Raw genomic sequence first — 17035 nt, forward strand, 5'->3', positions numbered from 1 at the left:
CCCGTGCAATTGCTTCGTTTCTACTAGCTTCATTAGCCGTCAGTCTCTCGCCTTTTAAAAATGGTGGTACATGTAATTTGATACATTTGTTAGAACATTCATTTTCTATTGAAACGCCTTTATCAACCATTACCTCATCAATGTGAGGCTCTAGACGATCTATTAATCTTTCGCTATTGAAAATATATTTATCTGAGGAATACCCTGTATATGCTTTGCTTATAAATGTTATAATTCCTCCAGGTGACACATCAACAAGAAATTTTACCGTGCGATGGGATTTGTAGTGCGAATAGCACGAAATTCTGCAGTTGAGGCATTTAAGTGTAGCAACCGGTACTTCAAAGGCATCTAACACAACAGTTACGTTGGTAAAATGCTCGCGGAAGCACAAAGGTACATTCTTTTGAAGCTCTTCTCTGGACGGCCAATAAACAAAACGTCTCAAGACACGTGCCAACATTTGAATTGTGTGGGAAATATATTTCGATACTGTTACACCTGCCTGATATACGAAATAAAGTACCCAATGCTTCATACGAAATATTTTGCTTGAGTTTGGCCAGTGACAAAATTACGCGATCAGTTGCATGCATTTTAAATTTTCTGGGATACAAATTATCTTCTAAAGTTTTAACTGCCAAACATATCTCTTCTAATTGTTCAAGTGTCGAAATTCCGGTCCAAATGTTAGTCTCAAAGTCTGTTTGCAGGAGATCGGAAAGAATCAAGCTGTTATCTTTTTGAACATTCTTTACAGTTTCTTGAACTATGTGACCGTAATAATTGTTTACTTGCACATCGACGTCAGCAGTTGCTTCTTCAGCGGGTGAAATAACAATTTCGTTGGTTTCACACGATGAATTTTTTATTATGGTCATTTTCAGATTATTCTCGGTATCATGAGAGCTACTCTGGGGTGGTGAGTTAGTGATTTTTGACGTGGACAAATCCTCCACACTGTTGTCATCGCATAAAGAAAGGTCAGAACATTCAACACTATTTATTCCGTACATCGTTGTAGCAGAGGATTTATTGATAGGAATTGCTGTTTTTTTCAAAACTAGTCCCCCTAGAATTAGGTTTCGCGATACAAAGGATTTGATATAAAAAGAAAATAAAGTTACGTTGAACAAAATCCGATTTCCGAAAGTGCTTACTGCAAACACGTGAGTTTTTCGTTGGCATTACGGAGCATTGCAAAGCTTTTGTCCATGATTTAAAAAGTGAATTATTTTTTATTGGAAATTTATGTAAAGAAATTCCTTTGCATGCTCTCGAAGAACAACCCATAACGTAACATACTCGATTCGTAGTAAGACGAGTTCTATAGTACACACAGTAGTTGTGATCCCATAAATGTGAAGGCGGTACTTTAGCACGTTGAAATCGTTTGGGATATTTGACAAGTTTTTTCATATGTTTTGATGGGATAGCGCTTGGTTTTAGGTATCTCCTCGTAACTAAAACATTATATTAGAAATATACATTTCATCATTATTGCAAATACTTGCATTACCTTTAACGTAATCGTTGACAGTAAAATGCCGCAAACAAATTTTAAGCTTAGTTGTAACATGTTCTCCTATTTCTAATGTTTGCAACCATCTATTCAAAATAGCCTTCCGTGATGGAAACTTTCGCAATTTCTTACTATTTTTTGTTCCGCATCGAAAAACACAGCAAGCTCCTTCTATATCTACCTTCGGACCACTCTGTGGAATTCTTAATGACGGAATAGCATCATCTTTCAATTCGATACGATTATCTGAAATGCAACATACATTATCACAACACTTGTATCTCACAAATAATAAAATTATTACGAATATTAAAATCTTTAACAGTGAAATGACGCCTGCAAATTTTTTCTGTTCTAAATTCAGATAAATTCAAAAACTTTTTCCTTTCTCTGAACACGCTGTAACCGGTTGACGGGACGTTATAGAAATTAGCTCTGGATTTATTTTCCTTCGAGCGGCATCCAGGAACTATGCATTTCATCATTATTGTGAACTAAAACTGGAGCCACGAATTCTACAAGATGAAAACTTAAATTCGTATTCGTTTTGATACCTGATAGTAGAAAACTATTTTTCTTATATTAAACTTTTAGGTTTCTTCAAGATATCTTTTTAGAATAATTGTAATAAATAATTTTTATCATTGTTTACAAATTTTCAATACGTTTTGACACACGAAATCGAAAACATCCTTTCACTCACGTGCCCTCTACATATGAAATCCAACGTTAGATCGCCCATAACTTGTGCTTGCTTATGTCAATTTCAACCAATCACGAGCTGGTCCGAAATTGGTATTAAAAGTGGATTAACAATTGTCAGGTCCTGTCCTAGGCGCAGACAGGAAAGTTTAATATGTTCTTTCTTACTTTTTGCGAAATCTGAATAAATCTGTATTAAATTCAGAGATGCTAGATATTTTCGTAGTAAATCTGTATTTTTTGTATAAAAAATCTGTATTACTCAGTATTCACTAATAAAATGAAATTCTTACAACAAAATGATTCTAAGATATGTTATTTCAATAGATGGTGGTTGTAGCATACCCACATTATCGAAATGACGGAATACGTAATGAATTCCTACTCGACTGCATGATTTTTCAGTGCTCGATCGGTTCAGTGCTAGAATTTTCGCCTGAGTTGGCAGCTCGATCAACCTGATTAACAGTGACATTATAAATGTCATTGAATATTCGCTCATTTTATGAATGTGTTAGTGTAAAATTCAAGCGACTTAAGCCATTTCACTACACTTCAGCTAGAGGAATGGATGATGCTGACTAAGTTAGGCCGTTTTGTTAATTTCCAGCGAATTTCAATAGTTTATATTGGGATTCTAAGAAGAACTGGTTATTTACTAGTTCTGTATATCCGAAAAACATGAAGATTTAAATTTGTATATTCAGTTATATAATGTTTTCGTTTAAAAATAAACTGAAAATCAGCACGAAAACGTGCAAAATCAGGAAAGAAGAAGAAGAAGACGAATTGACAATTCAGTCCGCATCTTCTCACTCAATTCCGAATGATTTCCGAATCAACCGGTTGTAGGCGAACCGGTTCATTCGGAATCGGTTGTTGCACTATAGTTGGAATTGATTCGGAATTCATTATGATTTCCACATGAAATTCCGAATGAAAATTTCTCGCCGATTCGGAATTGATTCGGAATCCATTCGGATCTGATAATGTGGGTAGTAGAGTCAATCAGTCATTCCCACATTATCAGATCCGAATGGATTCCGAATGGATTCCGAATCAATTCCGAATCGGCGAGAAATTTTCATTCGGAATTTCATGTGGAAATCATAATGAATTCCGAATCAATTCCAACTCCAGTGCAACAACCGATTCCGAATGAACCGGTTCGCCTACAACCGGTTGATTCGGAAATCATTCGGAATTGAGTGAGAAGATGCGGACTGAATTGTCAATTCGTCTTCTTCTTCTTCTTTCCTGATTTTGCACGTTTTCGTGCTGATTTTCAGTTTATTTTTAAACGAAAACATTATATAACTGAATATACAAATTTAAAACTACATGTTTTTCGGATATACAGAACTAGTAAATAACCAGTTCTTCTTAGAATCCCAATATAAACTATTGAAATTCGCTGGAAATTAACAAAACGGCCTACCTTAGTCAGCATCATCCATTCCTCTAGCTGGAGTGTAGTGAAATGGCTTAAGTCGCTTAAATTTCACACTAACACATTCATAAAATGAGCGAATATTCAATGACATTTATAATGTCACTGTCAATCAGGTTGATCGAGCTGCCAACTCAGGCGAAAATTCTAGCACTGAACCGATCGAGCACTGAAAAATCATGCAGTCGAGTAAGAATTCATTACGCATTCCGTCATTTCGATAATGTGGGATCTGGTCTGCAGCTTTAGGGCATTTTCAGTAGTGTTCTAGTTTTAGATGCATAATTTATGTCAGTTACAAAATTTTAATTTGGTTTTTATAACAAGAAAAATTGGCAGCCCCGGTAGTGTTTCACACGTGTTTCAAATATACAAGAAATAGAACGACATCGTAAACCAGTTTTAAATTTGACAGAAGAGCTGGTCGAATAAATAAAAATAGAACGGCTTGCTGGGGATACGTTTGTTCCAGTTTCTGCTCTATTATAGATCTTCCATACAGGCCTTATACACGCGCGCTCTTTATTTTGCGCTGAGAAAAATTTATTCTAATTCTCATAAGACAACCACGCGCATGCGACGTGCTTATGCCGCTCTCAAGAGAACTCTTTGGCACATTTACGTACCGCACCTGAAACTGATGCATGCTTCGTTGTATAATATCATCGCATTCTGCCAAGAACGAGACTCAAGTGCTCTTGTCGCATGAATAGCGCGGCGCGCTCGTTTCATGCGCTCTCCTCTTCCTTTCTTCATTACACTTAGTTGCAAATAAATAAATACTAGTGAAGAAAGCCGTGCACATTTGGCGCAGTTCGTAGCGAGATATATATTCAAATCGAAGATACTGTTTTCGGTATTCGTTAGTGTGATTCTGAAATGCTAAATAATGAATCAATCAATTTTCCAATGAGAAGAGCCACATGTTGTACTTTTTATGCGACTGTATAGTAAATTATGAACATTAGATGATTACAAATTTCAGTATATCTATGTATTCACTTAGTTTGAAAACCCCGATTAAGTATTATTGAAACAAATAATCTCTCCATGTCAGGACTCAAACATATTATGCCTGCCGTGTTAGACCAGCGACTCTAAACCGCAAATCGAATAAAAATATCTAGTGCAAAAGCCGAACTCGAGTTTCGCAATGCCAACATCATTTAAAAACATCTTTTTTGCAAGAACCGTAAAAAACTTTCTGCAAAAACCGAATGAAAACTCAGTCAGCCGAAATAAGTGATTTTATATTGTTCTTGTATTTGTAGTTACTATGTCGACATAATCTGAGCAGATAATCTGGGAATCATTTTCTTTCTGTTTTTTTCAAAGAACTAGAAAGTTGTACTGGTATGGGAAAAATCCTTAACTTCATGTCGTCTGCAACAAATATTTCGTTCCCTATAGTAGAAACTGTTACTCAAATTTTTTTAACAGCTGCCAAAAGGATTAATTCAAACTTTGAAAAGTCTCTTGATCATGCCTTCTTTTTCCAAGCTCAATTCGATTTTGGATCTACATTAGATGTTGCAATCACTGAGTTTTGTTCTGCTATATATTTTTAAAACATATACACTGTTTGGTTAGAAAGCTGTTCATTTGAACTAAAGCTAAGTCTCGTAATGAACTTATGAATCAACTCTACTTCGGTTAGGGCGAAGAACTGCAAGTTTCTTTCTGAATAATAAATGAGGATCTGCAAGATTGACACATTAATATTCACATACTTCCAAAAAAGTATTCACATACTTCCTGAACAGAAACTTGAAGAGTATTCTTATTATCAATCGCTCATGATATGTAACTAGAGAAGGCCCTTTCAATCAGCAAACCGTCGTTCCTACCGATTTTTCAATTTTGAGATTGATCATACATTTGCTGTTGCATATTTAGACTGATTCTCACAATCGCTATAAGAGTTTTAATAAAGCCAATACACTAAACAGTCGAACAAGAAAATGAATTGTAATTATGAATACACTAAGGTCACTTTTTACACGGGGGTTACGTACCGTGTTAAAAAAATCCGTGTAAAAGAAAACCGTGCGATCTTAACAGTCATTCTCAACTAAACTGAGTGGGAAGGCATGGGTATTGGATGAAGATCTATGCACGCAGCGACAAAATCAAAGGGGAAGAATTTATAGAGATGAATATGGATCAAATTAGAAAAGGTATTACAACGTGTCAAAATCATAATACTGTTAGAGCTATATCATTCAAATGGGTATAAAATACTGCACTGCTCGATATGATGAAGAGTTGAAGAGATTAGTAAATTCGACTAGTTCTTCAACGTTACGATATTCACGATGATATCAGATCACTGGAGAAGAAAACACAGTGCTTCTGTGTTGCTCTAATAAAAAGTGTTTTTTTTCAGTGATTTTAGAAAGTTCTAGTGAAATAAGTAGTTTAATTATTGATTTTCAGTGATGGTGAAGTCGTGCTGAATAAAGGTTTGGTTGAGGGTGCGACTGGCGTGGTTGGAAGGATATATTTTACCACACAGGAATGACTGCCGCCATACAAGGGAGTAGAGATGGGAAACTTATCGATATTTATCGATAATATCGATATTACCACGATATCGACGATATCGATAATTCATAGCATTGACAAAAATTATCGATATTCGTTATTGCAACCAGTTCAGTAAAATTATAAATTCATATTTTTACTTCGTTCGTGTAGTTTTTATCTAATATTTGATATTTGAGCCTTGTTTAAAAAAAGGGAAATCCAATCAGCTGTTTTTCAGCGATGAATGTTTCGACTTTGGTTTCAAATCCTATTTAGGAGATAGAAATGTCAAATTTGTGCGCGCCAAAATAGCAGCACTGCGCGCCCATACAATTGACATGATATGTTAAATGTGATGCCATGCGATGGCGTTGTTGGACTGAAGATTAATTTCGCTCCAAGGTGACAGGTTCTGCTAAAATTGACTTCCTGCACGCAACCCTTCTATAGGACGAACATGACTTAAGGTAAAGTATTTTGTTGGCAGCGTTTGTTGAGCAAGCTCCAGAGAAAACAGACATTTTCTCTTATTGGGAATATTACATAGCATGCAAAGAGCTGAAATTTATTGCACAGCGTCATTTGATAACTTTAACAACATCAGTTGCCTCCGAAAGAGTCAATTCAACAGCGGGAAATACGGCTTGTTTGAGTCCAGGGAATTTTCAATTTTTGAAAATCTAATTTGTTCGACTGTGAATCTAAATTAATTTTTGCAATCAAATGTACTTTCTTGTTTCAATAAATTTTTATTTCGGTGGAAAAAATATCGATATTTATCGATAATATCGATATTGAGCAGTGAAATATCGATATTATCGATAACTGATTTTATTCGATATTTCCCATCTCTACAAGGGAGTATTTTTTTCTAATAATATATTTCTAAAGGGCTACGAAATGTATCCCTAAAGGGCTGTCATGCCAGATCTCTCTCAAACAGCGCTGCCAGTAATATCAATTTGTCTTTGTGCTATTTCCAGTAGTTTTTTTGTGGAAGTATTTTTTATTAGTAGCTAATATTTTCCACTTGTTATAGCTTAGATTAAAACGACATTTATTCTGCCGTGTGTTGTCCAATCATGCAATCCTCCCTTTCATTCCTGAAACATTGGCCGATTCTTCAAATTCATCACAGGTAAAAAGTAGGAAGATGCATTTCTTTCTGGACAGGCCAGTTTTCAGGCTCTGTCCTAGGGATTCATAACCTAACATAAAACACGTGAATTATGCTCGAACAATAGGAAATATTTAGCGTTTGAAATATTCGTTTGGGAAAGCAGACTCGACGTGGTTCAGGATCGCGTTTGGAATGGGCGCTCGTCTAAATGTGCGATGTCTACATGTTACACTTATTTCTAAAAAATTCGCGAAAGGTAGATGCATAAACGAGTGACTGCATACTCGACAGCCGTCTGTCCGGAGTTTTGTCAATTTCGGAGATTAACTGTTTCGTGCATTATATTTCCAGCACAAAGTAACACTTAAAATGATAACACTTTAAAACATTCTTGGTAGCCGGCTACCCAGAGCAATAAACACATGATAACATTATTAAAACATTTACTAACAAAGTATCCTCTCCTGTGATGCATGTGGGAATGCAGAGGATTCCTCGGTTCCTAGTAGCAATATGCATCGAACTAACAATCCTTCCCCTCCCAAGTAGATCTGCATTCGGACGTGGCCGGCGTCGGTATTGATCAGCATGCATGCATCAATATAGTTTGCACAGTGTGGAACAATGTGTTATTCCCAAACATGTTGCTTCAAAAAATCATTTTGCGATCTCAATTGGTCCAGATCAATAACGGAGTAGCAACACACGGGCGGTCTCTAATGCTAATGCTAATGCTAATGCTACGATATTCACGATGATATCAATGATGATGCTGACATGTAATTCACGACAGGGATTCAAGATCTGAAGACTGATTAATCATTTTATGGAACGACAGTCAATACTCCCGTGAATTGTTGAAAGAATGATTTTAGTTAACTTTCAAACTTTAAATTAACTCTTATAATCGTTTTCTTACAGACAACCTGTTCCCTTTTTATAATTTTTTCTCAAAAAACAAATTGCGAAAACCGTGTAAATAAAACCGTGTTAATTCCGGAATGCGTGTAAAAAAAGCGTGTATAAAAATCCGTGCGAAAAAAAGCCGTGTAAAAAGAGACCTAAGTGTAGTTATACCTACAAATTGTAATAAACACTTCCAAAACTAAACTTTCGTTGCTATTCGGTTTTGTTACCAAATTTGAATGGGAGAGAAAATGAAAGCTTTGGAAAAATGCTACGGTCTCAATAACATTGTCATTTCTCGTCATCAGTATTTCTATTAATCGATTACAGGGAATATAATATATTAAATTTTCTTTGTGATCGTGACAAATATCGTGATCTTTTTTTCATTTTTGAACATAATTACCGAATCATCAAAATGTTTTTTGAAATGTACATGTCAATGTTTTTGAAATGTACCTAATGTATTTTACTTTACTTTACGTGCAAGGTTCTTCTAGAATCAGGATTCATAAAAATCTGTTCCGCTATTCCTGAGAATCCGACAAAAGGTAAAATTGGAAGACAATAGATTTTATAGATTAGGAAAAAAATATTTTGTCTACTGACAAAGCTTTATTCTATGAGTTGCGTTCAATAAGTTTTCAAAACCCCAAAGAAATTTAAAAACGTACAATTCTTGCAGTAAACATAATTTTTTTTGTTTTAATATGGAGGTTTTAACCTTAAGGTCATTTACCCCTTTGGGCCAGAAAGAAATCTGACCCTATGTGCGGAGTTAGGAATCGACCGAGACTGTCTGCGTGAACATAATTCTATATATATAATGTTATGTTATGACAAAAATAGTAATATAAGAAAGAAACTATGTTACTTCTGGGTGCATCAAAGTTTTTTCATATAAAAAATAGATTTTTTGTTGACTTGGAAATAAAGAGGTATCGTTGCACACGCCGTTCATGGTTATTTATTTGTAAATTCAAATCTGCTACTCTGATTCAATATCTTCCAATATCTTGGCCTCGTATTTTATAGTATTTTCTCATAACCGCTGATATCATATAATATTATTACTTGATATCCGAATACATTACTTGATATCCGATGAAATGACGTGTCATATCACTCGATATCCCATACAATTTTATATAAACGCATATCACCATTCCAGCAAATGCATTGCAACCATAATTTGAGTCAATGCCTTGAGCGGCGATGGAAAATATTGTTCTTAGGAAGGATGCATTAAGAATGTTATCTCCAAAATTCATATCATAATCAAATTATGAAGATTATTTTATTTTGAAACCGATCGCCAACTCTCACCAACAACTTGCACCGTGCGATACAAGCCGCCCGAACCGCGCTAGGCACAAAAAAATTATAACAGCAGCTCTTACTGTGGCTCACATCGCACACAAGCTGCGTTTATAAAAAATCTCGTGAGACCAAAGCGCACGAGTCGCGCGCAGAAGAAAATGCGATGCTCTGAAATTTCAAGCAGCACATCCCTTTTCTATGTGCTCGCTACGCGTCTCGTACACGCTTTTGGTTTGCTCTTTGAACGCCACGCTCGCAGAATAAATATGCGACACACACATTTTCGGTGCGCTCTCGCTGTCGCATTTGTGCACGCATGAGCATTCGGAAGGCCTGCTTCCATATAGAACTTCTAGTTGCAGAATTTGCTTTTTGAGTTGAGAATAATCGCAGAGGCGAGAAAAATCTGATGTTTTTTCAACGATGCCAGGTTGCTCGCCAAGCCAGACACACTAATATCGTTTTCTTTTTAGAACCTACCCACGGGTGACTCTGACTCCGAGTAAAACGATCAAGTAGTACGCGCCCTGAACAATAACTCATGAAAAGAAGAAAAAATAAACAAACTCGCATGGATGCGTGGTGCGACCCGAGAAAATTTTCAGAACGAAACTACGCGATTGGAGTCCGATCCAGTGCGACCACAGGTTGCTAAAACAAACATCTCAAAAGTTTTTTGGGCGACTTTGGGTCACCTCAATAAACGAAAACGGTATAACTAATTACAATTATAATTGTAAATTTTACAAGATTTTACGAATTTCCTAGATTTTGTCAGATTTCCCAGTTCTTTACGGGTTTCGGCCTCTTTAGATCTTTTTTTTTTTACTCACTGAAAATGACGCCCGGTCTTAATTTCCTTGTATATATGTAGACAACTCCAGATAAGTTTTTGAGTCAGTGGCAAATTTTTGAAAAAATATCCTGGCAACTCTGTATATACCGCATTAATCTGGAAACTTGGCAACGCTTGTTACACGGCAACTTGTCGAGGAGAGATGCCATTTATACAGATTTATCTGTATAATAAAGGTTTTTATATGAACAAACAAATTTCATACAAAGTAAAAATTTCATTCGAATCTCTCAAATTTTATACAGATTCTTACAGATACCACAAGAATTATAAAAGAAATAGTGAAACTTTTTGGAAAATTCGGAAATTATACATTCACACTTACTGTGTGAATTATACATTCACGCTTACTGTAAACCTAAATGGAAGCCCACACCTTATGCAGACCCTGTCAGCTTGGAGCGAAGTCAATCTTCAGTTCAACAACGCCATCGCACGGCATCACATTCAACATATCATGTCAATTGTATGGGTGCGCAACCCTGCTATTTTGGCGCGCACGAATTTGACATTTTTCTCCCCTACTTCTATGTATAAGATTCGATGCGGGCTCGCCTGGGGGCGACATGCTCGCAAAAAAGGATGTTGCCAATGATTTGTTCGGGAAATGTGAGAGCTGGATATCTTGTTAATATGATGTCTTTGCCTTATGTCTATTGTACCGGTCGGAATAATTTTCTGTCAACGAGCTGATGTTCATGCCTATTCATTCGAACTTGTTCAATGTCGGCGACTGAGACAGAAAAACAGATGTAGCCATAGGCGTTTGAAACAAAGCTAGCGAAACTTCCAATAACTGGGCATGGTTATTCAATAAGGATTTAGATGAACAAAACAAACTCACAAAATGAACAGAATAAACTTATTATGACAGACGCTAGAGGTGTGCGAAACAGCTCATATTGGTGAGCAGCTCGGAACCGATCAGCTCACCAAAATGAATCGATTCGATTGATCAGCTCATTTCAATTCAACTGATGGTTAATTTCGTGAACCGTTTTTCTTGCACCGTGAGAAATAAGGTTTATCACTGATAATGTCTCATTCAATTTGTTAAAAAAAAGGATAGATACAGATATGGAAGAAATAACGAAACTTGATGCTAACATTTCTTCTTGAACTCGCTCTTCAAGAGCCGAAGATCCGTTCAGCTCGTAGCTTATTCCCCCTTTCACAATGCGGCGAACTGGGTAGCAAATGAGTGAGTTGGTGAGCTGCGGTTCTTTTCAAAAGAGCTGTGAGCTGTCAGTTCTCTTTTGTGATTCGATTCATTGGAACAGCTCAGGAGCGAATTGCCCATCGCTAACAGACGCCGTGTATTGGTTTCCAGTTTGAGAGTTCATCATTTGAATGTAAAAATTGTAATTTGCCTCACACTAAACAGATTTATACAAATATCGCTCCTTGATACTGAACACGAATACAGGGCAATCGTGTTAGTTCTTTTCACTGTGGAACACGTTCTATCAGGCACTGTTTCGTCATTTTTCAACATTTAATTTGCAGTTACAAAACAAAACAAGAGCACGGCAGCTGTCATCGGCAGTTCATTTGTGTCGTCATCGTTTTTGGCCCTGTATGAATTCCAGCATCAAGGAGGTGTGGATGATTTACAAAAACGACGAGATGTCGTTCAATGTTCTTGTTAGTGCGGCAATGACTTACGAAGATACTCAATCAATCTATCATTCTTAAACAATAAACTATTAACATGACATCTTTAAGCATCATTGTATTGTAAAAAATTTATTTTAATAAAGAATAAAGATAAATGCAGATTTTTTATGCGGAGTAAAGCAGATTTACTATGAAAATATCTGGCATCTCTGCTCGACGGGATCAGCCCCACCCCCCACATTATCGAAATGACGGAATGCGTAAAGAATTCTTACTCGACTGCATGATTTTTCAGTGCTCGAGAAATTTTCATTCGGAATTTCATGTGGAAATCATAATGAATTCCGAATCAATTCCATCTCCAGTGCAACAACCGATTCCGAATGAATTTTGCCTACAACCGGTTAATTCGGAAATCAGTCGGAATTGAGTGAGAGGATGCGGACTGAATTGTCAATTTGTCTTCTTCTTTCCCGATTTTGCACGTTTTCGTGCTGACTTTCAGTTTATTTTTAAATGAAAACATTACATAACTGATTATACACATTGAAATCTTCATGTTTTTCGGATATACAGAACTAGTAAATAACCAGTTCTTCTTAGAATTCAAACATAAACTTTTGAAATTCGCTGGAAATTAACAAAACGGCCTACCTTAGTCAGCATCATCCATTCCTCTAGCTGGAGTGTAATGAAATGGCTTAAGTCGCCTAAATTTTACACTAACACATTCATAAAATGAGCGAATATTCAATGTGACATTTAAAATGTCACTGTCAATCAGGTTGATCGAGCAGCCAACTCAGGCGAAATTCTAGCACTGAACCGATCGAGCACTGAAAAATCATGCAGTCGAGTAAGAATTCATTACGCATTCCGTCATTTCGATAATGTCCCACATTATCAGATCCGAATGGATTCCGAATCAATTCCGAATCGGCGAGAAATTTTCATTCGGAATTTCATGTGGAAATCATAATGGATTCCGAATCAATTCCAACTCCAGTGCAACAACCGATTCCGAATGAACCGGTTCGCCTACAACCGGTTGATTCGGAAATCATTCGGAATTGAGTGAGAAGATGCGGACTGAATTGTCAATTCGTTTTATTTTTCTTCTTTCCTGATTTTGCACGTTTTCGTGCTGATTTTCAGTTTATTTTTAAACGAAAACATTACATAACTGATTATACACATTGAAATCTTCATGTTTTTCGGATATACAGAACTAGTAAATAACCAGTTCTTCTTAGAATTCCAACATAAACTGTTAAAATTCGCTGGAAATTAACAAAACGGCCTACCTTAGTCAGCATCATCCATTTCTCTAGCTGGAGTGTAATGAAATGGCTTAAGTCGCCTAAATTTTACACTAACACATTCATAAAATGAGCGAATATTCATTGACATTTATAATGTCACTGTCAATCAGGTTGATCGAGCAGCCAACTCAGGCGAAAATTCTAGCACTGAACCGATCGAGCACTAAAAAATCATGCAGTCTAATAAGATTTCATTGCTCATTCCGTCATTTCGATAATGTGGCCCACATTATCAGATCCGAATGGATTCCGAATCGGCGAGAAATTTCCATTCGGAATTTCATGTGGAAATCATAATGAATTCCGAATCAATTCCAACTCCAGTGCAACAACCGATTCCGAATGAATTTCGCCTACAAGCGGTCGATTCGGAAATCAGTCGGAATTGAGTAAGAAGATGCGGACTGAATTGTCAATTTGTCTTCTTCTTCTTCTTTCCCTATTTTGCACGTTTTCGTGCTGACTTTCAGTTTATTTTTAAATGAAAACATTACATAACTGATTATACACATTGAAATCTTCATGTTTTTCGGATATACAGAACTAGTAAATAACCAGTTCTTCTTAGAATTCCAACATAAACTGTTGAAATTCGCTGGAAATTAACAAAACAGCCTACCTTAGTCAGTATCATCCATTCCTCCAGCTGGAGTGTAATGAAATGGCTTAAGTCGCCTAAATTTTACACTAACACATTCATAAAATGAGCGAATATTCATTGACATTTATAATGTCACTGTCAATCAGGTTGATCGAGCAGCCAACTCAGGCGAAAATTCTAGCACTGAACCGATCGAGCACTGAAAAATCATGCAGTCGAGTAAGAATTCATTACGCATTCCGTCATTTCGATAATGTTTGCTGGTTTGCAGATTTATGTGGCAAAGGTAAGATTTTTCTCGTTTCGCCCTAGGACAAGACCTGACAATTGTTAATCCACTTTTAGGACCAATTTCGAACCAGCTCGTGATTGGTTGAAATTGACATAAGCAAGTACAAGTTGTTGAAATCAATATTACTGCAGGGTGGTAGAAAAAGTGTTGTCAGTATCGTCGGTAACAATGTAGCTTGATATTGGATATTTTATTTTTCGGGTCATCTTTTCAAAATTACTAATTTCAATAGGATTTAAGTTCAATTGGTTTTTAAGTCCTGTCAATGCGGAAAGTATACGAGTACATTTAACAACCACTGGATGATACAAAGAGAAAGCCTGAAATCACGAAGTGTAATATGGACGAGAATATTGATTATGTTGGTTAAGAATAGCATCGAATCTTTGGATACTTTTGTATGTTATTATTTTTCCTAAATAGAATATGTTGAATATTTTAGTTAATAAAGCTGCAAAAATTAATGACCCAAAATTGAGTGTTTTAGAAAAATTTTATTAAGCTGTTTCAACTAAACGTTTTCTTCAAAACAAACATCTGATCAAAATGAATCCAGAGCTATATTTTTGACCGATATAACATTTGGCTAAGTGTTTTCAAATGATAAATAATTGCATAGGAGAAAGTTTTCAGAATGAATAATTATCTCTACTGGCAACAGTGATCCCGAGGTATTTATTATTTACAGCAGGGAGCAACCGGAATAAAAAGAGAAATATTTTTCTGGAAAAAGAAGCCAGTTGTCTGGTCCTGCCCTACACGCTGCAAAAAAAAAACCCAACGGTTGACTTAAATTCACCTAACATGAAGTAATCAAGCATGTTTTTAATTGTTGGGTGAAAAGTACTGTATCGGTTGAATAGTTTTCACTGAACAGTGTGGTTTACTTCAATAAGTTGCTGTTGGGTGAAAAAATTTTGTGTGTTGCATTGCAGAAACTATCGGTCAGATTTGAAGTGAGTGAAATTATTTTGTAAAATTGCCGGTTTTGGGAGAATAATTCAATGATTGTCATCAATCGCAGTGTCAGTAGCTTTGTATAATTGCTTTTTAAAATAATAATTACACCGCAATATCATTTCAGGCGATGGAAGATATTGAGATGCGTTCGATCGCTCAACCGACGACACGACCAGGCACTTCGAAGAAAAATCAGCATTAAAACTGTTCGCTAACGATTCACCGCCAGTTACCACAAATCTAGCGACCCCTTGTAAATGATAAAAATAATCTTCTCGAGCAACACTGTTTAAGTTGCTATGGAATAGTTACCAAGGAACCCCAAAACAAATAAACATGTTTTGAAAGCGGTGGAATAGTTCTATTAGTGTTAAACTTTGTCCAAATTAAGCAGAAATGCATTTAAATGAACTCGATTTTCGGAATTTAATCGAAACTAAGGATGAAACCAACGAACGAGGACAATGATCTGCTTCCAGCGATTCATCCGTACACTTCAACTGCTAGCTTTTCTGGGCAGTAGGATTCGGTGTAATATACCGGTGTCAAAATTGTTTTGTGTCGGTTGATTGCGCAGAAATGGAAACAGTATTTCACCTTGTTGGGCACTATTCGAGGATTACTAGTGGAATTCCACAAAGAAATCATTTTACCGTACGTTATACAGGCACCGCAGAGCACTAGCCTCGCTCAGCTCGTTGTCGGTTATTTCCATGTCTTCCTTCTCACACAACGGTTTCAAGTCAAGACCTGAATTTTGAACTTGGCTTTATACAAGACATAACTCATACTCCTCATTTTTTACATTCCGTTCGAGTCAGGTAAATCCATTAAAATGTTCCGTAATATAATAACCGATCTGAAATTTATTTTGTTTACATTTATCTTGCCTTCGATATGCAGTAACCAAGGTTATGGTGACTGTTATTCAAAATCAATAAATATATCAACTTGTGCTGCCAGTTTAAAAAAATTCACTAGCGTTTTCGATTTGACATTTCCAGTTACTGAGGGGTAGTTAAATTTACGATACAGTTTTGATAGACGAGTGGCAGGTCGTGTCGTCGGCTCAACGGTGCAATTCCAGCAGCTGAATAGAACAGCCTTGGTAGTTCAATGATATAGTTACATTGTTGAAATATGTAAAAAGATTAATATTAAATAAATAAAGTAATCATAGTTGACTTTATCGTTTGCGTTTTATTTTTCAAACCTTCGAACGAAAAATGAAATCAAATTACCCAAGTTGATTTTTATATCGCTTGCGTAGTTTCTACCTAATCAGTACTATTGATGCTTTTACTCAAAAATAAGTAAAACCCATTTTACCCAAAATTGGCTTCCTGCACACAACCCCTCTATTGAGTGAAAAGTACTTAAAATAAGGTATTTTTTTGGCAGCGTGTAGGTTTCGCCCCTCTATTGAGTGAAAAGTACTTAAAACTAGGTAATTTTTTGGCAGCGTGTAGGTTTCGCCAAATAAATACTCTAAGAGCAAATTCAGCATCTGCAAGATTCATATGGGTGGTCTATAATGTAAATGAAACTGAAACAAACGTATCCCCAGCAATCCGTTTTAGTTTTATTTTTTTCGACCAGTTCTACTGTCAAATTTAAAACTGGTATACATTGCCGTTCTATTTTTTCTATATTTGAAACACAGATAAAACGCTGCTGGGGCTGCCAGTTTATTTGGTTATAATTTCTAGATTTAAATTTTAAAACTGACATAAATTATGCATCTAGAACTAGAACACTCCTGAATATGCCCTAAGAGCAGATTCAGCAACTGCAAGATTCATATGGGTGGTCTATAATGTAAATGAAACTGAAACAAACGT

General features: G+C 36.1%; 1 long non-coding RNA gene across 2 annotated transcripts; it reads right to left on the minus strand.

The window, feature by feature from the left end:
* Positions 1 to 1218: 1218 nt before the first annotated feature.
* LOC131431592 (uncharacterized) lies at positions 1219 to 2194 on the minus strand. Of its 2 annotated transcripts, XR_009229693.1 has the most exons (4): positions 2077 to 2194; positions 1827 to 2022; positions 1520 to 1768; positions 1219 to 1463 (listed from the first exon to the last, which is right to left on the minus strand). It is a non-coding gene; the product is annotated as an uncharacterized LOC131431592 (long non-coding RNA). The 2 variants fall into 2 exon arrangements; XR_009229692.1 differs by having other exon boundaries at positions 1827 to 2145.
* Positions 2195 to 17035: the final 14841 nt, after the last annotated feature.

Source organism: Malaya genurostris, chromosome 2 (assembly GCF_030247185.1).
Source record: "Malaya genurostris strain Urasoe2022 chromosome 2, Malgen_1.1, whole genome shotgun sequence".
Taxonomy (NCBI): domain Eukaryota; kingdom Metazoa; phylum Arthropoda; class Insecta; order Diptera; family Culicidae; genus Malaya; species Malaya genurostris.